Consider the following 23,724-nt stretch of genomic DNA (forward strand, 5'->3'; position numbering starts at 1 on the left):
CGATTAACACCCCGAGGTTCTTTCCCTTTTCTACCGGCTTCGGGAGTTCTCCGATTTCCACCAGCCACCATAAGTCATCCCATGTGGCTCGGAGGTTGCCGAAGATAACCACCTCGGTTTTATCCGAGTTCAATTTAAGGCAATGCCCACCCATCCAATGACTAACTTCCCTCATACAGTTCTGTAACTGTGAAGCAGGCAGGTGGAGCTTGATCTTTATGCACCTCTACTACAATCTGAGTGTCATCGAGGTATGATGTCAGATTAAAGCCGAATTTTTGGACCAAAGGGGCCAATTCTGACACATATATGTTAAACAAAGATGGGCTTAATGGTGACCCCTGAGGAACACCGCAGCAGAGTACGTAAGGACAGCTTGAAACTGATCTAGGGTCACAGTAAGGTTCCTATTTTTAAAAAATGATGCTATTAAAGAGAGAGCTGAGTTCTCTACTCCTATTTTTCCCAGACGCTGGAGCAGTGTGTCATGGTGCACAGTATCGAAGGCAGCCGACAAATCGAGGAGAATCAGAACAGCCGTACCTCCCTGGTCCATTGCTGCTCTGATCTCCTCAGTAGCCTTGATTAGTGCCGTTTCCGTACAATGTCCTGAACGGAATCCAAATTGGGAGGGGTCAAGTAGTTCCTTTTCTTGAATGAACTGTGTAAGTTGATTGTTCATTATTTTTTCAGCTATTTTCCCCGGGAAAGGTAGCCTAGCAATTGGACGATAATTGTTTTTATCAAAGGGAGAATAGTTGCGTCCTTCCAGATGGCCGGGAATGAGCCTGATAGGAACATATTATTGAAAATGTTAGTCAGTATAGGACTCACCTCCTTTGCAATGCTTTTTAATACCACAGGGGGGCAGGGATCCAACGGGGAGCCCGATTTTATTTCTTGAATACGTTTTTCCACAAGCTCACAATGCACCTATGAGAAATTAAAGACATCATTCTATTCAGTTTTGGAAATGGGGGAAACTATGATTGGTGGTTTGGAGATGGTGGAAAAATTATTATAAATGTCATAAACTTTATTCCTAAAAGTAGTTGCAATGTTATCACAGAGAACTTCACTACTTCCTACAGTTGATTTATTTGATATGACCGTTAGCTTTTCTGTGAGTGAGAGTTCCTTTAAGAAAAAGGTCTTTACCCTGTATCCAGCTAGCCCACTCTAGATGACTCGAGGTTGACTCTCTCATATCTCTTGTACTAACGTTTCCTCTAGACTTATTATCTCACCAGTTCTTCATCTCTATATTGAGTATATATCTTATATTTTCTGCCAGGTTCCAAAGTGCCATTTTAAGTGGTATCTCACTTGTTATATTTGTGTGGTAGTCACTACTGACTGGTATTGTTTTTAGGTCTGTCCTAGATACAGTTTATTTGTTTGCCAGCCTCATGTTTTACAAAAAAAGCCTACATGGTTAGGAGTTTTAGGGCAAGCCTCTATAACCCCTGGTCTGCTCACATTTCACTCAAAATATGCTTCTTCATATCTGGGGAGTAGCCATTAAGAAAATACCCCAAATTGGACCCCCTCCAGAATCAATGAGCCTGACAGTGTTTCTCTATAAGGGCTAACCTTTCATATTTCCTAACTTTTCTCTTTTCACTTCCTCTTTCTAATCCCCATTTCTCTCTCCTCCCCCTTCCCACGTATCCCTTCTCTTTGTCACTCTCTTCATAACTCCTTCTCCTCCTTTTGTCTTATTATCCCTTTTTCCTCACCTCTCCTGCCTACCTCCTTCCTATTTCCTACTGCATTTTCTTCTTTCATTTCCCCTTTCTTGTCTTGCTCGATCTTTGACTTCCAATCACACATTTGTCTCTTTCCTTATCTCTCTATTTCATTTTCTTTCTTCTCTTTTCTCACCTCTATTTCCTCAGCCCATGTGTCTCTTTCTCTCCCTTGCAACCCTCCTTTTGGCCCAGTGCTTCCTTCTCACTCATCTGCTTCCCTTTTCTCTCCCCTCCCTTCTGGACATTTGTTTACAAATTTGGACAAACAATTATTTTTTTTGATAAAAAAGCTATACATTAAACAACAATGAATATGTATTCCCTGTGGTTGAAAACATACTCATGAAAGGCAAATGGCATTTCAACATTTTCTAAAGTGAACTCTATGCAATTCCGGTGTTAAAAAAGTCAATTACATAGTTTCTGCTGTTAAAAGCCTGATAGTGAAAGCACTTTTCGCTCTTATTCTCCAGTATTTTTTCAGATCATGACTTACATGAGATACTTTTAGCACTTAGAAAAAGCAGAAATATTTTGAACCTACAGGAAACAGATTTGGAGTATGTGGGCCAGTCTTCCCACATGGACAAAACACTCCCGCAGATGCACATCATTAAAGCGAGAAGGGAGAAAAAGGCAATTATGGCCTCACTCGCTCTCAGGTTGAACTCAACTTCTTTCAAACAGGGGTGCTGGAACAGTATTTAGAGTAGAGGTGCTGGTGTCAATGTTACATCACTGAAGTCATTGGGATTGTAAAAAAATCCAAGTGTCATACAAAGAATAAGCAATGCAAATGTGCCATGCTCATTCAGCGGGAGAGTGGTAAAGGTCTGGAACGCAGCTGGCGGTGTCATTTGGATCACACTATCAAAAACATATTCTTGAAGCATTGTGTTGGAACACATAGTTATTTATAGACAACATATTTAACATTGAAATTGCCATTTATCCATATAGACACTTCACTCATAAAAGTATATAGTGCAATAATGATGTGTGGAAATTGGTTTTCAGTAAATATTTGTCATTTATGCAACATCAAGTAATTGATTTGTGTTGATCTTATTAAAATCTCTGTTTCCATCACACTTTTTTAATTAAAAAAACAAAAAACACATTTGGATTTCTTGACTGCTAATAAGTTCTGAAATAGATGTAACGTTCTTCTTCAGGTATTCAAATGTTGTTGTGTGTTTGAAACAAATAACACCGAACAGGTTTCCCTTTCACACCAGTACAATTGTCAAATAGTTCACTTTTAAAAAGAAAGTAAGGAAAGAGCTGCACCTTAAAATAAAAAAAACATCAATTTGTCACAAGTCATAGCCTGACTGACATTTGACCTCCGTCTCTAAATCTACAGCAATTGTGTTAAGTAACACTAATTCACCTTCTGAAACTGAGTAAGCTGCTGTCCTGGACTTCGTCTATGTGTGTCTCTAGGGAGACAAGGCAGCCCTTGGAGGCCCTCTGGGGGTTGTATCTCTACACAGGCAGGCCTCCAAAAAGAGGAACAGGTCTGTGGACTACAAACCCCATAAAGCTAACGCACTGCAATGAGCGACCGAGCAGGAGCGTTTTGTCATAGTGACAAGCTAAACTCAGCTCGACGCAAAGTACACTGTGGGTCCAGTAGCCTTCGCCCCTAACCCCCCCCACTCAAGCTGCTGGGAGTTCACAACACCGCTACTTCCAACCACATTGCACAGAATGGGATTATGGGTCTGCCCGCTTTAGCCACTGGCTGTGTTTTCCTTCTGCACATGTATACAAGCACCTGAATGTAGTCCTCATTGTTAAACATTTGAAGACACTTGTATCTACCAGCTACTGATAGGGTCTGTGTATATTAGGGTGTCGTCAAATGGTGTTATAACAATAATGAAATTTAGTGAAAGCTGCAAATAAGGCTTATCATTTTAAAAGAGGATTGACATATGTATTAAGACCATAGAAAACGAGCACAAATCATTGGACTAGCGTAAGTGTGTATGCATATTTTTAATTATATGTTCATGTCACATCTCCTTGGCTCTCAGGACACTTTAAGCAATAGATCTGCGTGATGAGGGACATATAGTAACAACTTGAGTATATATTGGTTGTAGGTGCAACGACAGGGGTGGGGGCACGGAGGTGGGGGGCGGGGACCAGGGTTTTCCTTTCTTTATTCAGGGGCATGAGCACCCATGGATGCTGTGTAGACTGTCGATAACACGACCTGGGGCAATTTGAAATGTGATGCTCATTTTGTTTTTGTTTTTAAAAATGCCACTAAAATATGTTTACAATATAGTAACAACTTGAGGTGCTGCAGTTTTGTGAAGCCTTTTCAAGCAGTTGCATCTGATTTGAGAGGGACATTTATTAACAGCTTGCAGTACAGCAAGGTTGTGAAAATCTTGCCAGCCTTTGTCCAAAAAAGTTGTAAATGTAATAAAGATATAAGGAGTACATCAGGCACTGGGAAAATGACAGGTTCTTGACCAGGAGCAGGGCCTTAAGGGCAGAAGGGAAGGACCTGATCTCTACCTCAAAGGAGGAAGATCAAGGAAGTACCATAGTTCATTGAAGCTCCTGCAAGAAAAGAAAATGTTAGATGTCCGGAGGCTGAAAATGGACAAAACTGGCAGTAAAAATTTAGGGAAGAAGTATGGTACCCAGGAGAATCTGGTGTGTGTTTCATCCTGCCCTCCACATTCGAAATGCTACCCTGAAAATTGCTTGTGGGGGTGCTTTTGGATTCCCCCCTTCCTTTATTGCTAAGTTGTCCTTGGTTCCCATCTCCCTTGGGACTGATGGAAAAAAACACATGGCAAAGAAGAAGTAAATTGGGCATATTATGCTCAAACTTGGAAATGTCCCTGGCAACCACCATCTCCCTGGGGACTGAAGTTCTTTGAGCGCCATTACACTCAGATCCCAGAAAACTCTGAGGTGGGTCAAATCCTTAGAAACTACTGGGTGCCCTCTGCTGTTCCTGTGCCTGGGAGAGTAGGAGGCCCCCAGTACGTCAATCCCCACCCAAGGAGACCATGGGTGGAAAAGGAGGAAAGGTATTTTCTCCCCGCCCATATGTTGAAGAGTGCATCCAGAGGAAAGAGTAAGCTAACTCTTTGCTAAAACACAAGAGCCGTGTCAGGTGGTAGAAACCTTCCAGGTCATCCAGGTTTGGGCTCCCAGCCATCCTGTTATTGGGTTGTCCCCTAGGAGAAAGGGGCACCCCACCCACAAAAAGGCAATGCTCAGGAGCTCAAAATGAACTGTTTTTGGGGCTGCTAAGAGTGCATCAGTCTCCCCATGAGTAGTAACAGCACCTCAAGTCTCCCAGGCATCGACTTGATGACTACAGAGAAGTTTTACATAATTTCAAGTGCGTCTGGAGCTCAGGTTTGTGCGCTTGATGGCTCTTGGATGCAGAGACCTTTTGCTGGGATCCAACTAAAGCTGATTAGCATCATGTGTAAAGGTAGGAAAAATACATATGTAAATAGTTTATTGAAAATGGAAATGTTTTATTGAAAATGACAGAGTTAACAGTGAATCATTTGCATGTATTTAAAACTCATTATACGCTAGTCTCATTGTTAATGGTTTTATGGTATTGCATTCGTGATACACAAGGTATTTCCAACTTGCTAACTTGTACATACTTCTAAATTAATGCATAGTATTGATCAATGAGTGCGTAATAAAAGACTTTTCCTGTTTAAAAATAAAAGCACTGCCTGGACAATTCAATGAAGTGCTGGGTGTTTATTATGTGCCTGCAAACTGGCATGCTAGTCCACACTGCATCACCTGAGTAGGCCCGGGACTGCTTTGCCTTGCTGTGCTGAGAGAGTCAAGTCCTACAATAAGGTGCTTGGTCCTCATGGAAGGCTGTTGATATACATTATTTGTGAAGAACTCATAAGGGCCAACTAGTAACCCACTTTCTTACAGTTATTTATTGTGTTTATCTTTGTTCCTTTCCCTTCATATGATAGTTCTTTCTGTGCCACTTGATGAACAGGGTGCAGGACTTATCTGGGTACTCAAACTCTATCCATTCTTTAATCTCTCCCCCCTCTCAATATTTGATTTATTTTTGTGATGGCATTCATTCTTCCAGTTTTTCCTGGGAATAATCTCTCTTTTCTCTCATTGTTTTTGACAGATTCTGTATGTGCCTAGGGGCGGTTCCAGATGTTCAAATAGTGCACACACTTTTTCTATTTCAAAGGAATTTTTAGCAATCTTGAAATATTCCACAATATTACATTGTAAATTGATAAGTTATGTTTCTGTGCTCCCGGGTTTGGTTCTATTTTATAAATGGGGTGGGTGTGCCTTGTCAAATTTCTCAAGCTTAAATGATGGGGATTTGCCTAATTATCCTTGTTTTTAGGGTCAAGTTTGCTATGTCTGGGCCTATAGTTTGGACCCAAATAGGGCTCTGGTGAAGAATTCTAATTTAGATCCTTTTATGTCATGGGAAATTATCGTCCTATTTCCCTTCTTCCTGGGATAAGCAAGATCTCCTCATTCTTGGAGGTCAACAACCACCTGCATTCCTCTCAAACTGACCCAAACACAGGACAGAAACTGCCCTTTTAACAGTGGTCAAAGAATCCAAGACAATTCTCGATCAAGGAGGCACGCAATTATCCTCCTGGACCTCTGTTCCACATTCAACACTGTTAACCCTGACATTGTTATCAATAGACTGAGGAATGTTGGAGTCTCAGGTGGTGTTATCACCTGGCTGCAGTCCTTCTTGGAAGATAGGACCTTCCAGGTCTTTGAAGGAGGCATCACCTCTAAGAGTATGTCACTCAGCTATGGAGTACCCCAGGGATCCTCCCTCTGTCCAACATTGTTTAATGTATATATGAGTCTCCTTGCAGACATAGTTCTTCCATATGGTATTAAGTTAGTTATATATGCCGATGATACTCAACTAGTGGTGGCATTAAATTACCCTGAGAACACAGCATCCTGCTTGGGACCCTGCTTAGAAAAAGTGGGTAAGTGGATGGAACTTTCCTATCTCAAACTCAATGGAGAGAAGACGGAGCTTATGCTTCTGGTAAACCCTGACATCACCAACCTTGGATCAGCTTGGCCTGACTCTCTTGGCCCTGCTCCTGTTCCCAAAACCCAGCTCAAAAGCCTAGGCATGTGGCACGACAAGTATCTCAAATTCAATCATGCGATGAAACTAGCTGCCACCTGCTATGGCATCCTTAGGATGCTCCGGAAAGTTCTACCTCTTCTTGGGAAGGAGACTCATGGTCCAGGCCTTAATTCTCTCTCGCCTGGACTGTGGAAATGCCCTGTATTTAGGGGCCCCTCGGACAACCACTATGAAATTGCAAATTATCCAAAACTGCACAGCACACTTGCTACTCAAGACTACCAACAGACAATCTGCTTCACCTGCGTTGAATGCCTTATATTGGTTGCCAATCATGGAGAGAATAAAATTCAAATCTCTATGCATAGCCCACAAGTCTTTTTGGGGGACAGGGTCCCCAATCAGCTGGAATATCATCTCTCCATATTGCCCTAATAAATGCCTACGATCAACTAACCTTTGCCTTGCCTCAGTTCTCAGAATTCAACAGGTGAGAGGGATCATTCGCTTCTTCTCTTCTAATGTTGCTAAACTGTGGAATGCGTTTCCTTTCCATCTCCGCTCACAAGTCAATAATTTTGCCTTTAGAAAGCGCCTCAAAACCTGATTTTTCCATAACCCCACCTATTAACTATTAACCTGTCAGTCTGTTGTCGTTGCTAGCGCTGGGATGCATTTGGGTAGGTAAGCGCTTTAGAAATATTTTTAATAATAATTATTGTGAAGCCATTGTTTTTTCTGCATTTCTTTTTGTATTAAAGTCTAATGTCCCTGATCTACAAAATGTCCCATGCCTCTACAAATTCATTTGCTAATTCTTAATGTTCTGTGACCCTACCACTTTCTGGGTTCCCTCCCCCCTCCTTTTATTTCATTTGGTTACAGAGGTCATCTAGTTCAGCTCACAGCTAGCCGTGGCCTATCTTGTCCTGTTTTTTCGCCACTCTGCTGTCGCCTATTATCCTCCACTCAATGCACCCCAAAATGGTGGTGCACGAATCTGGAGCTGTGTCCCATTAACTGTTCCTGGTTACCCTGACCTGAACCGCAGCCCATACTCTGAGAGCTGGGTCTACACAGAACTCCCTAATTGTGCTTGGCACATTTCTTGACCGTGGAGAGTGCTGTTGAGATAGATGCCTCAGTCATTTCCTGTCAGACCACTCCTTCTCCATCGGGGCAACATTAAAAATGGTGAATTTATAAATAAGAATCAAAAGTAATAAGGACTAATTTGCACAAACAGAAAGTCTACTGATAACTCCTACAAACGGCTCTTTACTACTTATATTGTGTCCCTCTACTTATATTGTGTCCCTCTGATTTATATCTCTGTAAGAATTATATCTCACCACTGACTACCTCTAGACCCTCGTATGTTTTATTTTCTTCCACTAACTACAACTTTTACGACTATTTATGATTTATGATTGCTTTGATATTTATACAGATCGACTAGGCCTCCTAATACTATTTTTATTTTATTTTGTCTATGTCATGACTTCTCTTATCATTTATACTTGTAAATGAATTTATAATTTATCGACTAGGCCTCTAATACTATTTGAATCTTTATTTTACCTATGCCATGAATTCACTCATCATTTATGCTTGTAAATGCATTAATAATTTACTGCCCTAAACTTACACCTATTGCTCCCCTCCTTAATATTCTCACCCCTCATCCCCCTTTACCATTCCCCCCTCTCTCCTCACCTATCACCGACCCCCCTCCTTTCATCTCTTCTACTTTCACCAAACCTCCCGCTTTTATAAGGCCTATAACTGATTATTTAATCCCCCAATCTCTCCCAACGAACCTCACCGACCTCTCCCCCCCTCTCCTCTTGTACCCACTTTCAATGCATACTCTTGCCCCAGCTCCTACCTGACCTTCCCTCCCATCTCACTTCTTGCGCTGACCTTGCTCTTGTCGTCCCACCCCCTAATTGCCTGCATTGCCCTCTCGCAATTCTAACCACCACCTCACTGGCCCAACATGCCCCCCCTAAAACGTACCCTCACCCCGTGACTCTACTCTCGCCAAACATGGCCCTAACTCATGGTCTATTCTCTACCCCCGAATCTGTCAAAAAACGCTAAGAAAAATGTTAAGCACAAACTCCTTTTCTGAAACCCTGAAACAATTATCATTGATAACTACATCAGCCTCACTTCCCCCATTAAAACCAACTATATCTTTTACTCTAAACGCCCCTCCAAATAGAAAGGCATCTTCCTACAATATCTCCCAGTCACCAACTCAATCAAAATTCCCTATCGCTTTAAATTATCTACCACACCCTCCCCAGGTTTTTCTGGCCAAATTGACATCTCCATTTTCAAAACGGGGAATCTCCTTATTCAAGCCGGAGAATCCCACCTCACCACCTTTGAACACCACTTTGAACACCACTTCAGCACCTTGACCTTCCAACTTCACATATCCACCCCTAACAATGCCTCTTCCCAACCACAAAACCCCCCTCCGCTCTATCCCTTACATCCTACCCCACCCTTCCCATGCCATACCTATAGACAACACCATCCCCCAATCAATAACCTCACTCTCCCTCTCCCCTGACATCTCTACAGATAACGCCATTCCTCAAGCGCTGACCTCCATATATCCGCTCCCCTTAAGTACACTCCCTCTTCCGGATATCCCCCCTACACACCCCTGATCCCAACCCCACACGTACTCTAACGTCCTGTCCCTTCCTTCCCCTAATACATATATTTCCAACCCCTTTCCTTCCTGCCGTCCCCCCAACCTGAATACCTTCCTCTGCACCCTGCATCCCCTCTCATGCCACCTCCAGCCCACTCATCTTCCTCTCTGAAACCACTTTCTCACCCCCAGAAATACACATTGCCCCTTAACCCTGATGCTGTCCCTCTCCTCATTCATCACGCCCTTCCAACTTCTCTTACCTCTTCACCTAAGGGCTCAAATCCCTTTTCCCCCTTCATGCATCCTCTCTTGCCCTACGACTGTTGCACTCCTCCTATCCCCCACGTTCCTGTCACTCCCTCCTAATTACGGACCTCCAGATGCAGCCAATACTGAACACCCCCTATCCGCTTTCCCCCTCTAAGTATGTCCCCTCTCATTCTAATAACCCAGTCTCTTTGCAACATAGAACGCAACCTCTCCACAGTGACAAGAGATCTCAGTCGTCTTAGAAAATACTTCAATGCCCACAGCTCCACAACCCTCCTTGTTTGGGCAAATTCCCTTTACGCAGTCTGAAAAAACACCATCAATTACAAACCTTGGAGAACTACTCCTTTCTGCTGCGTAATACATAGACATCTCCGCAAGCATACTTGACCTACTCTCCCCTCCAGGATACTCTATCCTTAGAAAAGACAGCTCTCCCTTGTTAACAACTCTGAACACTCCACCTTCGAATACCTTGAAGCAGAACTAAAAGTACAGGGTTCCCACCCTATTCGACTACATAATATCTACCACCATCCTGGAGATCATCATCCCTTCGTTGATGAGTTATCCAACCTTCTAACACAATCCTCAATATCCAACTCTAAAAATCTCTTCCTTGGAGATCTTAACCTCCATTGGAACGATACCGATAATCCCGCAAAAAACACCTTCTCCAGATCAATGCTCTTATACAACTATGTCAGTCCCCAACCCACACCAAAGGAGTCACTGTGGATGCTCTCATTACCAATAAAGATCTGGCCTTCTTGTCCAATATCGTCCCCGTCGACTGGTCTGACCATCACCTCATACTGTTCACCATAGCTACCACAACAATCCCCCCCACTAAAATCATCAAACCTAAGAAATGGACCAGAAATATAAATCTCATCCCCACTGATATACTTGAGTCCAAACTGTATGCTCAACTTCTCCATATCCCTCCCTCTCAAAATACAAATGAGCTTACTGAACACTTTAATAAAGCAATCACCGATACCTTAGACCAGTTGGCCCCACTGAAACTAAAAAACCAAAGAAATATCCCTTCCAAATCATGGTTTAACTCAGAGCTCAACAAAGAAAGATGTACACTCAGACTGACAGTAAGAACATTGCGACAATATCCATCCCCCTAACATCTGGCTCTCCTCAGTTTAGCTAGATCCACATACAAGAAACACATTTTTAATGAAAAGGAATCCTTTTTCCCAACTCAACTTGATTGGGCCAAAAATAGAACCAGAGAACTGTTCAACATTGTTCGTAACCAAACTTCCTCCGTACCTCCAATTCCGCTGGCTTTGACGACTAGATGTGAAGAAATTGCCCACTTCTTCTCTGAAAAAATCACGAAGATAGATCAATCCTTGCCAAACTGAAACCGTCCTCCCACACCAAAGACCCCTTCCCTTCCAACCTTGTTGAAGACCTTAAATACATCACTACCCCATTCTGGACCTCTATCATCAACACCTCCCTTACCACTGGCTGTGTCCCTACCTCCCTTCAACTTGGACAAATCACTCCCATTCTTAAAAACCCTATGGCTGACCCCAATGACCTTAACAATCTTCGCCCCACCTCTCACCTCCCCCTTTTTTCCAAAGCCCTCGAAAAAATTGTCCTACTCCAGTTAAATAAACTCATCGAAAACTTCACCTTACTGGACCCCCTACAATCAGGTTTCAGGAAAGGTTGCAGCACCAAAACTGCCATGCTTAACATTGTCAATGACATCCATCACTCCCTCGACAATGGCGAGACCTGCCTACTAATCCTCCTTGATCTCTCTGCTGTGTTCGATACTGTCAACCACTCTGCCCTACTTAACATCCTCAGTGATCGATTCGGACTCAATGGTATGACACATAAGTGGTTTGTCTCCTACCTCCAACACCGATCACAGCAAATCAAAATTCACAACAGCTTATCAAACCCCACTCCGGTCTCCCTAGGAGTCCCCCAAGGATCTATTCTATCTCCCTCTCTCTTTAACCTCTTAATGGAACCCCGTACCCTCATTCTTAAACAAGATGGTATCAACTACCACCTCTAAGCCAATGATACCCAACTCAATTATAAGATCAAAACCCATGCGGATATACTACACCTTAACAACACCCTTACCATGATTCAATCCTGGTTCCAAATAAATCCTCTCAAACTTAACCCCCCCCTAAAACTGAAATCATTCTCTTCTCCCCTAAAAACAACCATTTCCCAATTCAAACCTGGATCTCCGAACTCAAAGCCCTCAACTTCTCCCTTTCCTTATCCAACTCTGTAAAATCCCTGGGTATCTCCTTCAATAATAACCTAACTCTCAATGTGCACATCAAAAACTCGGCTAAAGGTGCCCTCTTCACTCTCAGTCATTTAAAGAAAATTAAGCCCTTTATCCCTACTGATGACATCAAATTAGTTGTCCAATGTCTTGTTCTTTCACGCATTGACTACGGCAACGCCACGCTCACCGGAATCCCCAAGGTGCACCTTGCTCCACTCAAATCTGTGCTCAACCTTGCAGCAAGGCTCATCACTGACGGCAAGCGCTCCAACCACTTCTCCCCTGCCCTCAAAACACTTAAATGGCACCCCATTGAAGGCAGGTCCGCCTACAAAACTGCTTGCATTGCACACAAAGTCCTCCATAAAAATACCCCACCATACCTGGCCAACAAAATCTGCAAAGCAGGCAGCACACAACCCTTGAGAAGCACCAACGCTCTCCTCCTAGTCCCACCCCTGCAAAAAAAGAAATCCACTCAGCCCCGCTCCTTTCCCGGAAATGCCCCAAACACCTGGAATGCCCTCCCAAAAGTCCTATGATGTAACCCTTCCTCCTCCAGCTTCAAAAAAGATCTTAAAATGCACCTCCTCAATAAATATTGGGGAGCCTAACCATCGCCCTGAACTTGCCCTTTCCCTGCCACTTCTCTGGCCCCCGTCCTTCATACCATTTCCCCCTTACCTACTTCTCTCAGCCTCTCCCCATCCCACTACCCCCCTCCTACCAAATTTCCCCCTTCTGCTTCTATCCTCCCCTGTCTCACATCTAACCTCCTACCCCTTGCTGCCCTTTCATGCCTATCCCCTTCCCATACCTCCATACAAAATTTGATCTCCCGCTTCCCTGTTTTACTTATGTATATAGCACCCACTCTTCCTACCTGTGTATTTGACTTATGTATTCCCAAGCTGTTTCTAATTTGTTGACATATTGGTTTTAAAAGCGGTTAACTGATAGTTTATACCGTAACCACCTTCTTATCCATGTAAAGTGCCCTGATACCTCTGGATTCAGCCAGCGCTATATAAAACCTCTAAAATAAATCAAATGCATAAATATATTCACACTGCTTCTTTAATCTTGCTCCATCTCTTTTTCTTGTGCAGGATTTAAAGAGTTTATCCTTCCTTTTTCCTTTATTGGATTTTTCCTATTATCAGGGTGTATGATCCCATGCTTCATTCTCAATGATACGAACCATCCTTATAGTTTGTACATTCATTTTTTTGTCAAAAGCTACATTCAGAGTTGTCTTGTGGTTTAGAATGGTTTCTTTGGGTTCATCCAGGTAATGTCATATGGATTAAAATTTAAATCAGGGATGGAAAGAAATGTGGAAAAATAGCAAGCCTGGAGCAAAGAGTGAAACAATTGTGTAAGTTGAAGGGGAAAATGAGTATAACAACAACTCGTAGGGGAGGGTCCGAGGGAATGTTTAACGACCAAACAGGTAAATACCCCCAGTGTACATACATAAAGAACAAAGAGCCTGTAGGTCGAGTGACGCTGAGATACTTAAACTAACACTGGACAAATTGCACAGAAGGGATTAAGTCAATAATCAGAAATCAGATTAGCTATCAACAATTGCTGTTTTGAGTCCTATCAGCCCACCCAGATGGCGGAGCCTCATCATGTAGGACACCCAAACCTCGGTCTGTATGCGAACGCCCAGATGTATTTTGGCATCGCATCACTTGGCCATGGTCTGGTCACCGCAGTTGTTCATACAGATGGTGAAGCTGATATGTGCAGTGCAAAAATTAATTCAAGTGATGTGTATAAAATGGCTGTCAAAGCAAACAAGGACCTTTATTAGTGTTTGCCTAGACATCAGATTAAAAAATAGTGAAGTGACAGTGTGACAAAATCACTGTCTAAATTGCTTGGTGGAAATCAAAAAATCGTGCCAACATGTTTCTGCCGTATTGTGAAAGTTCACCGCCATTCATCAGGGCCAAGCTCTTATATGCTACTGCAATTACACTATCAATCGTGCTAGAATGATGAAATAATAATTAGAAAAACTAACAGACCATTATCGAAGTAGAATAAGAGTGGTCATTCAGGACCATCCTACCACATCTTCTTAATTTGCTCAATAGATGCAAGTGGTCTTCCCTGTAATAAATACAAAGAAAGAAAAAAACATGTAGACAATGCAAACACGTGATGCTTATTAAGGAATAAACATAGATTTACAACTTAAGTGTGCACTTAATGAGAAGTGCTATTCTTGTGCAAAACCAGTGTTAGTTAAACTAGACTCAGACAGGCACATCACTGCTTTGTGATGGCTACTTAAAAAGTGCGCTAAATTACGTCGCCAACAGATAATCTGTATATTGTTTCAAGAACTTAGTATATCACTTACCCATCGATGCGTGGGAAGCAAGCCTCACCTCACCCGGCAACTGCTCGGAGGATTAAGGCACCGCTCTAAACATGTAAGTAAAGACAGTTCCTCTATTAGATACCTGTCACTGGATTTACATCTATGTACTGTTTAAAGAACCCAGTTATTTTCTGATCTGTCCAAAGTGGTCCCCCCCACGATGAACTAGATGGAGGCATTCAACGACTAACATCTACAACCCCCTTTAGCATATCTTAGGTTAGTGCTACCTGATGTTTGAATAGCACAGGTCTCCATTACATGCACCAGCTGTATGGTATTGCTGGTGATAAACGTGAGAGTTTCCCCTCGTTCTACATATATCCCTACAGTCAAAACAGCAATTGTGGGGCCAACAATCTAGCTATGTAACCACAATACTGTGCAGACCCTCCAGTCCTCTCTTACCTGTCCATCGGTACCTCTGGCGGGATCTCGAGCCGAAGGGGAGGCACCGACGGGCAGGCGGGACGCGATTATATACTCGTACTGAGTACATGATTGAGCTCAGCTGGTACTCCCAGCGGTGCGGCGACGCATGCGCGCTGGTGTGACACTAGGGGCATCGCATGCGCAGATTCTGAGGGGTCGTCCGACGCGCATGCCCAATCACCAGGTGTCGTCGCTCGCGCGTGCGCAGAACGCCGCAGCGCGAGAAGCTGTATAAGTCACTAAATACAAAAGGTCTACGGGAAATCCGTTGTCTAGTTAGCTGAATTCGGCGACGAGCGCCGGCCGAAAACGAACCTTGTGGGCAGCTAACTGCTCTTGATGGCTTAAGAGAATTAGGTTCAATAAACTACCAAGGCGATTGCTGTATAATTCAAAGAAGGATGGATTATTAATCAAACCTTCCTGAATCCAGACTGAATATCTCCCAGTGACAGTTAGTTTTGACAATGTGGATTAAAGCCGATTCAGACCCATAACAACGAGAACCCGGTGCAATTCAATGGATACAGAACTGGGCACATCAGTATACTCAGAAAAGACCCTTTGTGACTTGTAATCGGTAGTCAGCTGTATCATGTTGACTATCGTGATGATACAGGTGCTGATAAGCGCACTAAGGTCATAATTTGTAGCCCTCGATGTTCAATGGTGTCTACCTGTAAATGTGAAGCACCCTGTAAGTCAATCAGAAAAACTTCGAAAGAATTCTAATTACAAAGAACAGTATAGAGGCCTCAATATATACAGGTATAGGATCAAAAGAAATTAAATTATAGTGACATAGGAGTACCAGATGGCAGGTGTTGCACTCAGATCGAGAGCCACGGAATGTTGTCATTAAGCCCATTACTGTCAGACTTCAATTTAAAAATCCACCGTTGCTCCTTGACAAAGAGAAAATGCGAGACATCAGCGATGTGTGGCGGGATGTAAGGCTGTTCCAGTACCACCCATGTTAAGTCCTCTGCTCTGTGTTTTGCTTCTAAGAAGTGATTTGTAAGGCCTGTAGATTGTTTCCTACAACGGATCGTGCTTTTATGTTCGCTGATGCGAGACTTGATCATTCTCGTTGTGTGGCCCACATACTGCTTCTTGCAGGGACAGGTGATCAGATAAATCAGTTTCTCTGAGTTACAGTTCGTATGTCTTGTTAGCCTCCAAGGTCTATTGGTGCCAATGTCAATCGTTAGGGTCTTGCGTGTCTGTGGACAAGCCGCACAGTTGCCACAGGGGTAATGGCCTTGTACTGGGTTGGTGTTCCAGAGGGTGTTCGTGATTTGTTTCATATCGCTCCGTGGTCTGGTATGAACCAAACTGTCCCGAATGGATGGTCCTCTCCTAAATGCGAACAGTGGACGAGGTATTGCACCTGCCCCTGTATTTAAGATCTTCCAATGTTTCAATATGGTCTTCTTTACAGCATTTGAGGATGTGGTAAAGGTTTGCACCATAGTCATCCGGTCTCTGGTAGCGTCTGACCTCTTATGTTGTAGGAGGGCCTCCCGGTTGTTATTGAAAGCTCTCTTGCATGCTCGGCGTACAAGATGGTTTGGATAGTGCCGATCTCTCAGATTGGATGACAGTTCTTCAGCATGGTGATTGTATAAACTGTTGGAGGAACAATTCCGTCTCACCCTGAGAAATTGGCCTACAGGCAGATTCTCACGCAATGATTGCGGATGGAAACTCTGGAATGATAGTAGCGAGTTTCGTGCCATAGGTTTCTTAAAGAGTTCACTATGTAGGCCTCCCTCTGCTGGAAAAATCTGGAGGTCGAGGTACGCGAGTTTTTCTTTGCTACTCTCCATAGTGACTTGAGAAACTGATTCCTTGAGTTCAGCCATGTATGGAAAGACGACACCTCGGTGAACGACCCTCTCCAGATCACCAAAATGTCGTCAATGTATCTTTTCCACAGTACCACCTGATGGATAAACGGGTTACTGTGGTTCAATACATGATCTTGTTCAAATTGGTGCATATACAGATTTGCTAGGCTGGGTGCGAAGACACTCCCCATTGAGGTCCCTGAGACCTGGAGAAAGAGCTCATTTTGGTACTGGAAAAAGTTTTCCATCATGGCGGGCCTTGCGCACTCCATTATGAAGGCTACTGGTGTAATCATGTCCATTTGTCTGGCCTCTAAGAGAATTCTGATGCAGTCCAAAGTTTCTTGTTGCGGGATAAGAAGAATTTGGAAGATGCCAACAAAACCAACAAGGAATATCGTGATAACATCCTACTGAACAAAGTAGAGAAGTTCAAAAAAGATTTGGCACGCTTCTCCATGGAATTGGCCTATCCATACTTGAGCGATTCTTATGTAGCTCCTTCCACCAATTCCAAAGGTAAAAGATACGGGTCGAATTACTCGTCCTCGGGCTCAGACTCGGGTTCCAGTGACCAAGGGAATCCCAATGCAGGCCCCAACACCGGGATACGAGGCAGGGGTTTCCAAAGGAGACCCAACAGAGGCCGAGGTGCTCAACAGTACCCCAGTCCGGGACAATGGTGGCCTCCGGGACCGTGGAATTACCATCAGGGACCCATGGGACCTCCACCAATGGGCCATTCCATGCCCATGTATCCACCCAACCCGTCATTTTATTATGACCAGTCTTTTTTATGGCAGGGACGTGGCAGGAACCGTGGAAAAAGAAGAGGCCAACAAACTGTGAACTGGGCCCCACAGACCAACAACAAGACAGGCCCAACAACAGGAGCAGCGACTTAGTAGTGAACTTGAGTACAAGGGTCATTACACCAACTGAAAACACTGTTTTGAACAAAGGGTTGGGTTTTGTCCCCACGAATGAAGGTGATCTTTTCAACTTAAGGTGCGAACTCGAAAGCTTCTATAGGAAAATACGGCTGCACTTCTTTTTCAAAACATCCCGCTCAAGTACGGATGAGGTTGACATACTCGATCAAGGTGAACAGAACACCGGCCTTAAACCTAAATCAACCTTTACACCTTTGAACCAACAAGTGCCTGCCAATGTCCTAGCCTTCGAGCAAGCAGTGACGCACGAGGTCATGAACAACACCCAACAATGTAAGAACTTTTTCAACATGTCTACCTCGGAGAAACTAGCACTGTCTACCCTAGCAAATGACAGATCCCTTACCATCAAGCCCGCTGACAAGGGCGGTGCCATAGTGCTACAAGACACCAACATCTACCATGAAGAATGTCTGAGACAACTGAACGACACCAGAGCCTATCGCCGTCTTAATGAAGATCCCACTCTAAGAATCTCGAACGACATCAAGAGTCTAGTAGAAGAAGGATCATCGGAAGGCTGGATCACTCCTCAAGAAGCAAGGTATCTAATTACAGCGCATCCAGTGATTCCATATTTCTACTGCCTTCCAAAAATACATAAGGCCCAGAGACCGCCTCCTGGACGGCCCAATATTTCTGGTATAGGTTCGTTACTCGAGCATTTATCTACTTTCGTAGATTTCTTTTTGAAACCTATAGTCAAGGAGACACCGACATACCTACAAGACACAGGGGATGTGCTAAGATTATTAGCAGATGCAGAGTTCAACGTTGAGACAGACCTGTTGGTCAGCTTCGACGTTGAGTCGTTGTACACCTAAATCCCGCAAAAAAGAAACTTTGGACTGCATCAGAATTCTCTTAGAGGCCAGACAAATGGACACGATTACACCAGTAGCCTTCATAATGGAGTGCGCAAGGCTCGCCATGATGGAAAACTTTTTCCAGTACCAAAATGAGCTCTTTCTCCAGGTCTCAGGGACCTCAATGGGGAGTGTCTTCGCACCCAGCCTAGCAAATCTGTATATGCACCAATTTGAACAAGATCATGTATTGAACCACAGTAACCCGTTTATCCATCAGGTGGTACTGTGGAAAAGATACATTGACGACATTTTGGTGATCTGGAGAGGGTCGTTCACCGAGGTGTCGTCTTTCCATACATGGCTGAACTCAAGGAATCAGTTTCTCAAGTTCACTATGGAGAGTAGCAAAGAAAAACTCGCGTACCTCGACCTCCAGATTTTTCCAGCAGAGGGAGGCCTACACAGTGAACTCTTTAAGAAACCTATGGCACGAAACTCGCTACTATCATTCCAGAGTTTCCATCCGCAATCATTGCTTGAGAATCTGCCTGTAGGCCAATTTCTCAGGGTGAGACGGAATTGTTCCTCCAACAGTTTATACAATCACCATGCTGAAGAACTGTCATCCAATCTGAGAGATCGGCACTATCCAAACCATCTTGTACGCCGAGCATGCAAGAGAGCTTTCAATAACAACCGGGAGGCCCTCCTACAACATAAGAGGTCAGACGCTACCAGAGACCGGATGACTATGGTGCAAACCTTTACCACATCCTCAAATGCTGTAAAGAAGACCATATTGAAACATTGGAAGATCTTAAATACAGGGGCAGGTGCAATACCTCGTCCACTGTTCGCATTTAGGAGAGGACCATCCATTCGGGACAGTTTGGTTCATACCAGACCACGGAGCGATATGAAACAAATCACGAACACCCTCTGGAACACCAACCCAGTACAAGGCCATTACCCCTGTGGCAACTGTGCGGCTTGTCCACAGACACGCAAGACCCTAACGATTGACATTGGCACCAATAGACCTTGGAGGCGAACAAGACATACGAACTGTAACTCAGAGAAACTGATTTATCTGATCACCTGTCCCTGCAAGAAGCAGTATGTGGGCCACACAACGAGAATGATCAAGTCTCGCATCAGCGAACATAAAAGCACGATCCGTTGTAGGAAACAATCTACAGGCCTTACAAATCACTTCTTAGAAGCAAAACACAGAGCAGAGGACTTAACATGGGTGGTACTGGAACAGCCTTACATCCCGCCACACATCGCTGATGTCTCCCATTTTCTCTTTGTCAAGGAGCAACGGTGGATTTTTAAATTGAAGTCTGACAGTAATGGGCTTAATGACAACATTCCGTGGCTCTCGATCTGAGTGCAACACCTGCCATCTGGTACTCCTATGTCACTATAATTTAATTTCTTTTGATCCTATACCTGTATATATTGAGGCCTCTATACTGTTCCTTGTAATTAGAATTCTTTTGAAGTTTTTCTGATTGACTTACAGGGTGCTTCACATTTACAGGTAGACACCATTGAACATCGAGGGCTACAAATTATGACCTTAGTGCGCTTATCAGCACCTGTATCATCACGATAGTCAACGTGATACAGCTGACTACCGATTACAAGTCACAAAGGGTCTTTTCTGAGTATACTGATGTGCCCAGTTCTGTATCCATTGAATTGCACCGGGTTCTCGTTGTTATGGGTCTGAATCGGCTTTAATCCACATTGTCAAAACTAACTGTCACTGGGAGATATTCAGTCTGGATTCAGGAAGGTTTGATTAACAATCCATCCTTCTTTGAATTATACAGCACTCGCCTTGGTAGTTTATTGAACCTAATTCTCTTAAGTCATCAAGAGCAGTTAGCTGCCCACAAGGTTCGTTTTCAGCCGGCGCTCGTCGCCGAATTCAGCTAACTAGACAAAGGATTTCCCGTAGACCTTTTGTATTTAGTGACTTATACAGCTTCTCGCGCTGCGGCGTTTTGCGCACGCACGAGCAACCACACCTGGTGATTGGGCATGCGCGACTCACGGAGGTGAGTGTGATACCAACACGCATGCGCGTCGGACGACCCCTCAGAATCTGCGCATGCGATGCCCCTAGTGTCACACCAGCGCGCATGCGTCGCCGCACCGCTGGGAGTACCAGCTGAGCTCAATCATGTACTCAGTACGAGTATATAATCGCGTCCCGCCTGCCCGTCGGTGCCTCCCCTTCGGCTCGAGATCCCGCCAGAGGTACCGACGGACAGGTAAGAGAGGACTGGAGGGTCTGCACAGTATTGTGGTTACATAGCTAGATTGTTGGCCCCACAATTGCTGTTTTGACTGTAGGGATATATGTAGAACGAGGGGAAACTCTCACGTTTATCACCAGCAATACCATACAGCTGGTGCATGTAATGGAGACCTGTGCTATTCAAACATCAGGTAGCACTAACCTAAGATATGCTAAAGGGGGTTGTAGATGTTAGTCGTTGAATGCCTCCATCTAGTTCATCGTGGGGGGGACCACTTTGGACAGATCAGAAAATAATTGGGTTCTTTAAACAGTACATAGATGTAAATCCAGTGACAGGTATCTAATAGAGGAACTGTCTTTACTTACATGTTTAGAGCGGTGCCTTAATCCTCCGAGCAGTTGCCGGGTGAGGTGAGGCTTGCTTCCCACGCATCGATGGGTAAGTGATATACTAAGTTCTTGAAACAATATACAGATTATCTGTTGGCGACGTAATTTAGTGCACTTTTTAAGTAGCCATCACAAAGCAGTGATGTGCCTGTCTGAGTCTAGTTTAACTAACACTGGTTTTGCACAAGAATAGCACTTCTCATTAAGTGCACACTTAAGTTGTAAATCTATGTTTATTCCTTAATAAGCATCACATGTTTGCATTGTCTACATGGTTTTTTCTTTCTTTGTATTTATTACAGGGAAGACCACTTGCATCTATTGAGCAAATTAAGAAGATGTGGTAGGATGGTCCTGAATGCCCACTCTTATTCTACTTCGATAATGGTCTGTTAGTTTTTCTAATTATTATTTCATCATTCTAGCACGATTGATAGTGTAATTGCAGTAGCATATAAGAGCTTGGCCCTGATGAATGCCGGTGAACTTTCACAATACGGCAGAAACATGTTGGCCCGATTTTTTGATTTCCACCAAGCAATTTAGACAGTGATTTTGTCACACTGTCACTTCACTATTTTTTAATCTGACGTCTAGCCAAACACTAATAAAGGTCCTTGTTTGCTTTGACAGCCATTTTATACACATCACTTGAATTAATTTTTGCACTGCACATATCAGCTTCACCATCTGTATGAACAACTGCGGTGACCAGACCATGGCCAAGTGATGCGATGCCAAAATACATCTGGGCGTTCGCATACAGACCGAGGTTTGGGTGTCCTACATGATGAGGCTCCGCCATCGGGGAAAATGAGTACCCATATCTCAATCAAGCACACTTGATGACTTTTTCAATTTTATATCTACAAATAAGTACGTATCAGAGGGCAGTTGCAACAGAAGTCCAATTCAAGAGGGTTTCTCTGTGGAGAATGCCTACACTCACCGGTTATACATCTTGAATCATAAAAGGTTGACTACATGATGTAGGCTTAGCATCTTCAATTTTCTACTTGGCTTTCATGAGTGATATACAATTTAGGAAGTACACACAAATCTTTATTTCCTAAATCATGTGAACTTCCTTTTGACATTTTTATGCCATCGACTGCTAGTACCAGAGCCATATATATCTACTCTATCTGTTGTTGTTATCAATTGCCCGTAATAATGTATTTCAGTAAATTGCCATCAAGATTAATAACAGCAGACATCAAAGGACTCATTCCAATTATATGCAGAAATACTTCAAACTGTGCATGAATGTGATGGTTTCACTAGACATCCTGCTGAACTAGTAATCAATGTCATGACATTCTACTTACATATGGCCTAAAGTAAACATAAGTTACCATAACCCTGTACTTCCTCTTGAGTTTTTCAGCAAGATTCTGGGCATAAGAGAAAAATGCAAAAGAAATGCAGCACTGAAACGCACAGCCCATCAACCTACACAGATTTGTTAAATATTATTAGAACATTGGAATGTGGAGCACTCCATTGAATACAATGGAGTGCTCCGGGCTTCAACGGGCCTGTAAAAGCCCGCAGAGCAACATTCCAATGTTGTTCTTGTTCACAGCTGTTGCTGTGAACAAAGGCCTCTCTGAGCCCGAGGAGATTTAAACCCCCTCGGGCTCAAAGAGGCCTTTGTTTTATTTGTTATAACATTCTGCCCTCTAGTGGCAGAATGTTCTAATAGCCATATAGCCCTCTGTTGCTGGGCTACACCAGCCATTAAAGTCCATCTCCCTTGTTAAAGGCCCTCACCTTCGGCTCAGGCTTTTAACTCTGGAGGGGCCCTTTAATGGTCGGTATAACCCACTATAAGGATATATTAGAACATTGGACTGTTGAGCGATCCAACGAAGACTGTGGAGTAGCTCCGGAGTATCATCATTCTAATGATTTCCTTTCTCAGCTCTTGCTGTGAACAAAGGCCTCATGGAGCTTGAGGGTATTTCAACCCCCTCGTGCTCCGTGAGGTCTTTGCTGTACTAATTAGAACATTTTGCCCTCTAGGGATGGAATGCTCTAATAGCCTTATAGCCCTCCATTGTGAGCTATACTGTCCATTAAAGGTCTACTCCCATTAATGCTGAAGCAAGCCTTTAATGGCCGGTAAAGTCCTCTACGGCTGGCTGTAAGGCTTTATTATTGCCTATTTTGTATATCATTCGCTCTACCGTTGGTGTACTAGGGTTGTAGACTTTAACGCCTCTGATCTTTGGCCAACCGCTATTGTAAAAGGCTAGAAATTTACTTTCACTGTTGTTTTTTTCTGTATGGGATTGGTATGACTGGACTGATTGAAGGAAAATGCATTTGTTACAAAAAAAAAACCACACATTTTCTGAATCTAAATATGCACTTAATTCGAAGTTCAAGTTTACTTGCCTGGCTTGATTTAATGGCAAGAGTTTTGCATCTAGTCATCATGTTATTGTATTCAAAATTACCAGGCCGGGTCTGTACGCGCTTTTCTATATATTATGTATGCATTT

The sequence above is a fragment of the Lissotriton helveticus genome, chromosome 3_1, assembly GCF_964261635.1.
Source record: "Lissotriton helveticus chromosome 3_1, aLisHel1.1, whole genome shotgun sequence".
NCBI lineage: Eukaryota > Metazoa > Chordata > Amphibia > Caudata > Salamandridae > Lissotriton > Lissotriton helveticus.